General features: G+C 43.7%; 1 protein-coding gene across 3 annotated transcripts in view; it reads left to right on the top strand.

The window, feature by feature from the left end:
* The first annotated feature begins 211 nt into the window (after positions 1–211).
* ARMH4 (armadillo like helical domain containing 4) overlaps positions 212–7,747 on the top strand; it is a 125,607-nt gene continuing 118,071 nt past the window's right edge. For all 3 annotated transcript variants that reach the window (XM_036117472.2, XM_078053759.1, XM_036117474.2), the window contains exon 1: positions 212–322. The gene's annotated coding sequence lies outside the window, so the exon portion shown is untranslated. The remainder of the gene's footprint in view (positions 323–7,747) is intronic.

The raw sequence follows: 7,747 nt of genomic DNA, 5'->3' as shown, positions 1-7,747 counted from the left end.
GGAGCGGGACGACCCCCCCCAACCCCCCGCCCCAACCCCGACTCTGCCCCGGCGCGGGAGCGGAGGCGGGGAAGTGGGCGCCGAGGGGCGTGAGGCGACGGCATCGGGTGTCAGTGCCAGCGGAGGCGGGGCGGGCACATCTTCCCGCCGCCCAATCCCCAGCTCTCGTCGTGGCCTCATGAATAAGCAACAAAGCGAAGCGTCCTCCTCCTGGCGTCCCAAACGGCTGAGGGAGCCGCCGCCGCTGCAGGGGCCGCGCCGGGGATGCCCAGCGCCGGCGCCGCCGCTCTCCTCCGCGCGCTGCTCGGCTGAAGGCGCACAGGTGAGCACGGGCCCGGCTCCTGGCGCTCGGGCGGCCGCGCCTGCAGACGGGGCTCCGGGCAGAGACGCGGCCGGGGCCCCGGGCGGCGCGGGGTCGCCCCGGGAGCGCTGCGGTCCGGGGAGCGCGGCAGCCCGGGGCTCGCCAGGCGTGCGCCCCGAGCCCCCACCGGAACGCTGTGCTCCCGCGCCGGGTGCGCGGGGGGCAGCTCGGGGCGCGCTGGGCGCGGCGCGCAGGCCTCGTAGGACCCGCCGCACTCCTCGCTCCAGCCCAGCCTCCCGGCTCCGCACCAGCGCGCGGGCCTTTGTGCTGGCGGGGCTTGCAGGGCTGGCTGCTTTTGTGTGGGCTTTTCTTTCTTCTCTCCCTCCACTCCCGATCTCACGGCTGTGGTGAAGTTCCTGAAGACTCCGGTTTGCTCCTTTCAGAGCATCGATCTTAATGTCCCCGATGCCAATCGGTGTCCGGCAGCCGAGGAGCGAATGGGGGCTGCAGTGGCCACCGAAATGTGTTCTGCTACTTTGCAGAAAACCAACAGTTGTGTGTTTAGCGCAGAGATGGCACGGAACCTCCTTGCTCAGACCCTGACCGGTCCCCCAGGACACGGCAGGAGGATGCTGCTTGGAAAGATCGCTTAATTGGAAAGAGGGCCTGTGGGCTAGACACGGAGGAGGTGACCGCAGAAGGGTTGGTAGGTGTCGCCTGGAGGTGCCCAGATATCGCATGTGCGTCCCGGTCACTGACAGAACCCGACCTTTGAGGTAACAAACATGGAAGCCCTGGCTGGTGAGCTGGCTGAAGGTAGCCGGGGTGAACAAAATCTAGGACTCTCAAGAGTTCGGAGTTCTCAAAGATGAGAAATCTTTGCCTTCGCAAGCTGAGCTCGAGGATCTGCCAGGATCTTGGCACCTAATTTCAGTGCAGAGCTGATGTGGAGGAGAGGAGAGAGGATGCTTTAAAGTGTCTGCATTCTTTCTTTGGAAGTTTTAGTTAGAAACTTAAGGGGGAGCAGGAGTGGTTCACAAAACCATTCATAGAGCTCCGAAGGACTTCTATAGGAAGGAAAATGTGTGGTCAGAATTTGCATGCCTCCCTTTCTTTTTGTGTATGTCCTTGCTCACCCTGTTGGACTCCAAGGAGTATTGTTGAAGCCAGGCTTGTTTAAAGTCATTGACTGATTTCTGCTCACTTGCAGGCAGAAGCCCTCTGTAGCATCTATTGAAAGAAACTCAAAACCGAGGTGAGATTTCAGAGTATCAGAGCATTGTTGCTTTTACACACAATACAGATTTAAGAGTGGTCTGACTTACTCTTATGACTAAGGTGGAGCTGTTATATTTGTCTTAATAATGAGACAAACACTTATGCAGCAGACTTGATATTGATTGTGTTTATTTGCAAAACTCCCAAGACTCACTAAGTCTAAGGTAGCTACAGCAACAGAGCCAATTAGGGAGATGTGGATTTGTCTTTGTTTTCATAGGAGGCTTCTTACCATTATATCCTGGTGTTTCTTGCTAGACTTTTCAATATCATAATTTGTTATTGCAGAAATGGTTTAAGGCAAGGATAGAATCAAAATGAGGAAGACGGGCTTACCTGCTGTAGAAAATTTCCACTCTTTCAACTAAAGGTGTACTTCAGTCTTTATATTTAGCAGATGTTTGCCTGAAAAGTTGTGTATGGAATTGCATTTTTGTTCATTGCATTTTGTTTTGTTTTGTTTTTCTCACGTAGGGAAGCTGGGTTTAATCTCTGTAGAATGAAAACTCATTAAGATGTGTGGTCAATTCTGTTTTTCCATATTGTGTTTACTGGGTGATTATAAGAAAAGTATCTGAATCAAGTTTCAGCTTGAAATGTTAGATATTATGTTTATTCCTTGAAGTGTCTACCTGGTGATTACTTTCTCTTTAAATGCCAGCTAGTACTTAGAGATCTTGTCAAGCAAATGAGGTTTGTGAACCACAAAGGACAGAAATGAAATGTCAATTTGGGTCATTGAAAAGAACTGTGTGATGGATGGAGAAGAGCTTGTTGACCAAGATGGATTCGGACAGGATTGTGCAAACATCAGGCAATTCCTCGGTCATTTTGTCCGCAGGAGAAGCTGAAAAAGGAAGCTCTATGGAAGTATCTAGGGGAAAAAAAAGGATGTTATGGATGGCTTAAATTGCTCACATTCTGTAGTTTGAGGGAAATGTATGTCAGTATCACACTAATATGTCTTAAATTGAATGATACTTAAAACTTTTTCTTCAAACTGTTTTCATGTCTATTATCACATTTTGTCTCTTTTCCACCCTTTGAAGAAAACAGAATGAGCATTGTCACCTCCACTTTACAACAAGGCAACCGAGTTTCAGTGATTTGCCCAAGGCAGAGCTGGAACTTGAAGCCAATGCTTAAATCTTCAGTTCAGCTTCTTTTCCCGGGGATAGGATGATGCACTAGGGGCTATAAGCACAGTTATCTTCATTTGTCTACACTGCTGACTTGTGGAGAACAAAGCTCTTGGGCTCAGAGTATGTAGAAGTTAGTTGTGGTCTGCAGGGATGGTAGAGCACTTTGCTGGTAGTTGCCCGTGTAACCTTCTTGACCCCAGCCTACTTACACTCTTCCCTGTCAGCACTGATGCTGCTTTCCTCCTGGGGAATGATGCTTTTCTTTGTGGTTACTCCGTTCTCCCTCCTTCCACTGTGGCCAAACATGCTGCTAAAAGGATCATCTGTCATTCCAGCTACTTAATTTATAGTGAAGAATGACGGGGGCCAGGTGATCTTAGAGCCAATATATTAGGCCGGTGACAGCTGTCAATAGCACAGTGAGTCAGACAGAGGGTAGTGTAACGCTGCGTGCCACAGTTGGTTTGATAGGGCCAGAGTCTTGATAAACTCAGCTTTAGACAAATGAAACAGCATTGGCAAGAGAACCTTAAGGATTAAAAAAAAAGGAAAGGTAAGACAATGACTATTGAGGATCAGGAAAAGTACAAAATGGAAAGATTATTAAGATATAAACAAAGAAGGGAAAGAGTTTTGTTTTTCCCTCATCAAGCAAAGAATCACTAATTGGTTTTTAAAATGTACGATGGTCATTGGAAGGCAAGTTGACCTGAAGCTCTGAGACTTGTCACTTGTAACTGTTGATCAATTTTTCTAAGGAAATAAACTCTGAAAACCTAAAATAGAACAGAAATGAGAATACAGGTAGTTATTACTATTATTAAAACGGTACATTGAACGAGTAGCCAAAATTGGCCAGGTGATGAACAAAACATACAGTTAGAGATGGATAGACCATGGCATGTCATTGAAAATCTGCATATAATGGAGACTCTGAACATCCTTTTTCACGTTCGTAAATGGTTATTTATATTTGCTTCACTCCAGCAAATATGTATTGAACACCTCCTCTGTGTGCCTACCATTATTAGTAATTACATGGCAAACAAAGGAAGCTAAAACACCAATGTTTGCACGCAAAGAACACACTCTTATTTGAGATGGCAAGACTTACAGATCTGATGATTTGTGCTGTGTTGGGAGAAGGGTGGGAAGAGATTGGACCAGGCTTTTTTTGTGACAGCAGTTAGTAAACAGGACGTGACCTGAGGGCCAGGGTTTGGATACCCAGGGTAGGGAAGGAGGGAGTGTTCTGGCTACTGCAGTCTTATGAGTGAAACTTGGGAGCCTGAAATGAGTATGTCACGTAAGGGCAATCTACTCAGCTGGTGATGGTTTGTACAGGGCACTAGTGGAGCGGGGTTACATTATAGATATGGACCTCGGCAGTTGGAAATTTGGTGACATTCAGTGATGTGTTTGGCAAAGGGAGGGAACTTGAAGTCTGACAGAATTCACAAGTTCAAAAACAGACATGATCACATAGGCAAGTTAATTGTTCTCTATAAACTTGTAGCTTTCTCTAAAAAAAAAATAATGGAGATTATGGAAGTGCCTATCTCATTAGGTGGTTGTTAGGATTAAATAAGGTAGTTTACATAAGACACTCCACACCTGGCCCATGGCGTCCTCCAAATGGTGGCCATTTTTGATTGGTTATTGTCATTTTTATTCTTAAGAATAAACCGTCTGGATTGTATAAAACGGACTGGAGAGGAGAGAGTCTGAACAGGATCATCATCTGGGAGGCCATTAAAATAATAACCATCAGTGAAGTGATGAATATCAAGAGATATTATGAGGTGAGGGATCCACAGAGGTTGTGAATCTAGAATGTAGAGAAGAGTTCAGGATGATACCAAAGTTTAGGTGAAGAAGATGGTGTGTCTGAGGTGGCACCCAAGTATCTTCCAGGAGACAGTGAAAACCTAAGATTAGGCAGCTTTCTTCCCCAAACCCTATGCCTGCTATTTATGGTATTTGTGTTTATCCTAAGAAGAGGAAAATATCAGGCAGTTTGTCCCTAGCTTTTTGGCATACTCTATAGGCCTCCTGTGTCTTTAGGGCAATGCTCATGTTCCTTCTATATTATAAATGGAATTAATTTCCTTGAAAAAAGTAGCTTTGTCACTGATGAGAATGTTTTCCCATGCTGGTTCCCCTTGTGTCTACATTTTGGTAACACACTGAGCAATAGTATACATTTTAGTTGGAAAAAATGTTGACCAAGTGTTTAAAAAAAACCCTGATTATTAAATCTAACAAGATGACTAAGTCTGTATTTTTTATGTTTTATGTTGTCTTTCATTTGTCTTTGTAACTTGAATATGCCTAGACTTGACAAGGAAACAGATTCTGGACTGTATCTATTTAAGATTGTCAAAGATAATGGGTGACAGGACAGCTTATCTGCCCACTGGTGGCAGAAATGCAGTACATTGTTCAGAGGCCCTCGGAGCCTGGGATACCTTGATAGCAAGTGATAGACGAAGTGCTGCTGACTTGCTCTGAAAGGGATGCTTTTTAAGCTAGTGTAGCAATTTGGTTAGAGTTTATTTACCTGAATTAATTTGCACTGATGGATAATAGTGGAAAGAAAGCAGCACTGCCATGGTGTGAAAGAAAAGTTAGAGAAATATTCTTTTGTTTGTTCAATATTCTTATGATTGAGTTAATTTAAGATAATTAAGACACACAGTACTAATTAGCAATGAAATTTCCCCACCTCCCCTTCCCCTACAAAGCAGGCTATAGACACTCCTCTGTTTGTTCAGCCAATATTTACTGAGCATTTCCTCTGTGCCAGGCTCTTTGCCAGGGAGGGGATACAATGTTGAGGAAAAAAAAAGAAAAAGGCGTATAGCCTTCAAAATATGCTTGCAGATGATTCTTTAGTTTTAGACATATGGCTGTTAAATTGACGACGGTCAGCCTTTTCTTATTTATTCTGTAATGTCATGTAGCTCTCACTGGGGGCCACCAAACTCATGGGAGTGGCTGTGTGAACTTGTGCTGTGCTTTGAAAGATGGAGAAAGACCTAGAACTTGAAGGTCATTTGCCAATTTATCTGAGTTGCAGACATACTACCTGCTGTCTCTTATAGGCTGTCTTTTCTGCGTCTGTTAAAGTGCAGGCATAGCTTGCAATAGTGGGGAGAAGGAACATATGGCCGCAATACACAGACATAGAATAGGCTCGCAGTTCACCCCCATTTTTTCTGTAGTTGGATTTAGGAAGCAGGTGGCTGACACTTAATTACAGAAGGAAAGTCTTTTAGAGCAATGGCAGAATTCCCTTCACACAAAAATTCTAAAACTCAAGATCTAGCTGAAAATAAAACCTGGAAGGAAAATTCTGTTTGGGAAAAGCAGTTGAGGTTATATTAAATCTGTATGGTTTGCTTCCCCCACTCTGATTTGTTTATAAGATTCTCCTCTCAGTCCACATGACTCCAGAACATGTAAATAAGATGTGAAACATCCATTCAATCATTTGAGTGCTTTGCCTACTTGATGGCGCCATTGTTGGAATACGAAAACGTTTGTATTTTAATTTTATGACCTGTAGATAAAATATGAAAATGGAATCATGGAGGTAGAAAGGATTTACAATGTTTTTTTGTTTAACTCCTCATTTTGTCAAAGGAAAGACTGAGGCCAGTTGCACAGTATCCCATAGCAAGTTTTAACAACAATAAAGCTAGGATTCAGGAATTGTTTTTCTGATTCCAGTCCACGTCCCTCTAAATTCTATTGTTATTCCGATGGCCTGTTTTTTTCAGGTTTTTATCCAGAAGCATGGGATCATGTAGACCAAGGTTTTAGGCCACACCCTACATTGTCTGGGATGTTTAGTAAGATTTCACTGAATGGGAAAAATATTTGTTCAGGGAAGAATAGATCAAAGGGTTCTATAGCTTTTACATATGTTCGACTATATACACTTTCATCGTTCAACTTGTCCGTACAACGATGTGGTTTCATCAGCCGTGAACGTTTACAGCCCTTCCGTGTTTTTGTTCTGAGGAGTGCAATTAGAAGCAGCAAGCCAAATACTCTTACCAAACCTGTTACCTGGCTATGAAGTGGGATTCTTTATGGATCATTTAAAGTAGGGTGATAACTAATGTTCAGAATGTGGACATACCTTGGCACATGCTATTCCCTCTTTTTCAAATATCTTTCCCATATTCTCTCCTTTTAAAACAATGCTAGCTGCTGGTATGTAATTTAATATTTAAATAAAATTGTTACAGACTCTCCTCCCACATGTGGGAAAACTTATCATCCCTCTCACTATCTCTGAGGAATCTTGGTGGGGTGTGGTGGCTTTTTTCTAGTCACCTCTGGCTTCAGTTTTCTTCTGCTGCTAAATTTATGATCCCTGATATGTGCTGTTCCTTTTCTGCACATCATCTTATTCCTGTATTCTCCCAAAGTACTGTGGATTCAAAATTTCTGTGTAACAAATCATCCCTAACTTGGTGGCAATAAATGCTTATTATTTCATACCATTTCTGTGCATTAGGAATTTGGGAGCAGCCACGTTACTAGGTGGTTCTGGCTCAAGGTCTCTCAAGAAGTTGCAGTCCTGATGTCAGCTGAAGGAAGCTACAGTCATCTGAAGGTTTGACTAGGGCTGGAGGATGCCTTCCAAGATGACTCATTCATGTGGTGCTGGTAGTTTGGCAGGAGGCCTCAGCTCCGAAACCAGGGGATTCCTCTTTCCTTGTATAGAAAAATTCAGCCTTCTTTTTCTCTTCAGCTGTCTAGATCATGCTCTAAGGACTTGACCTTTTCTTGGTCACAAAAAGACCTAGAAATGAAACAGGGAAGCTTTGAACTTAAGGGGAGAAGGCCCTATGAAAACATAAACTTTTATATTTTATGTGTGCACATTACATGCTTAACCCAAGTAGTTTAATGATCAGACATGAAAGAAGGAAAAAATAATAACTTTTATAAAGCTTAAGTTTTTATTTTAGAATTTTCATTCCTAGGTTTAACTTTCTAGAACATCTATAGC

Source organism: Halichoerus grypus, chromosome 8 (genome assembly GCF_964656455.1).
Source record: "Halichoerus grypus chromosome 8, mHalGry1.hap1.1, whole genome shotgun sequence".
NCBI classification, from domain to species: Eukaryota; Metazoa; Chordata; class Mammalia; order Carnivora; family Phocidae; genus Halichoerus; species Halichoerus grypus.
Note: the sequence above shows the minus strand (reverse complement) of the source record. Positions and strands in the feature narration are given on the sequence as shown.